Source organism: Poecilia reticulata, linkage group LG3 (assembly GCF_000633615.1).
Source record: "Poecilia reticulata strain Guanapo linkage group LG3, Guppy_female_1.0+MT, whole genome shotgun sequence".
NCBI lineage: Eukaryota > Metazoa > Chordata > Actinopteri > Cyprinodontiformes > Poeciliidae > Poecilia > Poecilia reticulata.
Genome location: NC_024333.1, coordinates 15,312,264 through 15,315,368, shown reverse-complemented (window position 1 = coordinate 15,315,368; position 3,105 = coordinate 15,312,264).

Sequence of the window (3,105 nt, the reverse complement as noted above, 5' to 3'; positions counted from 1 at the left end):
TTTTTACTTTTTCGCGCCGTCACTTGCGTCACTTACCTTCGTTTATCTGCAACAAAATGTGAACTCTTGTCAGTTGAATACGTGAGCTCGAGTGAGGGGATCTGTTGTATTCTTTGTGTTGAGAGAGCGCTCCGTCTCACTGTGGAACGGAGCGGGTTTTACAATTTCGCTAATTGAAACAAATATGGTTTACATATTTAAGCATAACTCCGGTTTTACTTGGCCTATTAACACAATTTAAAAACTGTTGTGTAGTTTAACATGTGCACTTTAAACACTAGTAGAAAAGTTCATCAAAAGTTACAATTCCACTACAAATAGTAAAGGTGCTTTGCATGCATGGTACATGCAAAATCTATTAATTTGTTTCTTGCTGAAGTACCACTTATGCCACTGCAATCAGCATTTCCAGCTTCTCACTCCAGCAGGGCTAATGTTATCAGAATCTTGTGAGAATCACAAGTCAACTCTACTTGACCTATATCAAAAGGTGAAAAAAAGCTGTGACAAACAATCCCCCGAAATCACGAGAACCTCTTGTTTGGTACCCACAGCGAGGCCAACATTTTGTTCCATTAAAGAGCAGTTCCCGTAAAGATAGGCAGCTGGAGTACATCAGACACAGTTATGTAACTTAACACATCAGCAATCTAAGTCTCTGCTAGGCAGCACCATTCCTGCTAGTGACTGAGCTTATCTGGCACAAAGGAAAACCCTAGCAGCTTGATGACACCACTCAACTGGTCTTTCATTGGGATTTTGCATTAAGTTGCTTACAGTGCAAGGTAAAACAACTTGCAGCACTTTAGTTTTGTGTACATTTATATCCAAATAAAAATAGAAAATAAATAAAACTAAACAAAATATGTTCACATGCGTGCGGGCTGCACAGTGGCGCAGTTGGTAGAGCTGTTGCCTTGCAGCAAGAAGGTTCTGGGTTCGATTCCCAGCCTGGGGTCTTTCTGCATGGAGTTTGCATGTTCTCCCTGTGCATGCGTGGGTTTTCTCCGGGTACTCCGGTTTCCTCCCACAGTCCAAAAACATGACTGTCAGGTTAATTGGCCTCTCTAAATTGTCCCTAGGTGTGAGTGTGTGTGTGTGTGCATGGTTGTTTGTCCTGTGTGTCTCTGTGTTGCCCTGCGACAGACTGGCGACCTGTCCAGGGTGTATCCCGCCTCTCACCTGGAACATTAGCTGGAGATGGGCACCAGCACCTCTCCTGACCCCAATAAGGGACAACGGTGCAAGAACATGGATGGATGGATGTTCACATGCACTTTTAATTACGATTTGATGATTTTCCTTCAGATGTACATTGTCACAACAGCTGTAACTTTATTGCACCCCTCCCTTCACATTTACATTGGTGAGAAGCAAATCGTATTCAATGCGTTCGTCTGTTATTCTTGCTTTCAGTCAGTTTTAAAGTCACTGCTTGATGTGGTTCTAGAGATTTTGTGGGTGAAATTTAATTTATTGTGATGCAGATCTAATTAGAAGTGACGGAAGAAAGAATAATTTTGAGTTTTAGTATTCACTGAAGTGCAGATGTTTGCATTCCTATTCAAATAAATGTGATTGCATTTAGCGTTGTCATCTTTTTTGTGGGAAGTATCTTCTTCACTCCTTAAAGTGAAAAATTCTTTATAATGAATAGTAAGATTAGTTCCTTCGTGAAACTAAAAACACTCCTGTGTGGCCGTCTGTTGTCACAGCTAAAGTAAATGGTGTCAAAGAACAAATCAATAGATTAGTTTCTGCTCAGTTTCATTGAAAGCTCTGACCAGATAGTATTCTGGTGGTGTTAGTTTAGCTGAGAATGAATAAGACAGACAAACCTGATTTCTGTCATTCTGTTGATTCTTAAATTAATGCTTACGTTAGTCATTTGGAAGTGCTCTCTAATTGCGACTCAGAAAGAAAGCTCAGATTTATATTTGAGTAACGACTCAGCTCACGTTCAGAGCAAGCTTCTGAAATTTCACTGGGAGTCTAACATCTTTGCCATCAAAGTGAATCTGTGCCATATTAAAACAAGCCCAAAATAGTCAAAGCTGTGGGGAAACTCACTCCACAGGGAAAAGGAATTAGGAAAAACACTTGTCTGCAATAGTAACTGAGCAGTGGAAAACAAGTCAGCCCCACTGGGGGAAAACCGGTCATTGCTTCACTCTTTCTATCACTAACCCTCTCTCATCCATATGCTGTGAATTATCTCTTTCTCAAGCTACTTGAAGTGATTGCAAATCTTGCCCCCAATTTTCTCTGTAACCTTTCACCCTAAATCAGTCATTTGAGCCACCTCCGTTCTCTGAAGTGGAACCCAAGAACAGGAACCCATCACGCCCGAAGTTGGAGGCTTATTACCTCCTAAATGTAAGGTTTGACCCCATGTCACGAGTTAATCCCTTCCCTGCTCTCTCATCTCCCTCGTGGTGCTTTTCAGTGTACAGTTCATTTCTTCTGCTTGGAACTTGCTTTGACTGGAACGGTTAGTCTGAGATAAAAATACCCTAATATAAAGGGACAGTGTGTGTGCGTATTCCGTCAGCAGCGTTGTTAGTACGTGTGGTGAATCAGTGCTGATCATAACACATGTGTTTGACATGAAGAATATGTAAATGCTGTTATTTTTGTAGACTTTCCATCTATTCCCTGTTTACTGGAACCCCAACTCAGACATTTAATAAGCCGATCAGGAAATGCTTGATGGTTCTCAACACAGTTTGCTAATTGTAAAGTAGAATCATTTGAAGATAAAGCAAAAGATCTGTACATCAAAGAAATCAGCCTTTGAACCTTTCTTGACATTCTTGAATCCACAACATTCTGTAAAAGGATTTGTTTTGAATTTAATTGCTTTATAAATCTAGGATTAATGTGTTTAACCAATGTTACACTAAGAGGTGAGGTGTGGAAAGGAGAAGTCATCACTCAGACATAGCTGTACAGCAAACAAAGCTGGTTTATTGGTTTTCAGGCATCACAGCAGCTTGCAAAATGACAGAACTCCCATGATTGTCTCTCCTATATCCAACAGTACACACACACACACACACGCACACGCACGCACACGCACACACACACACACACACACACACACAC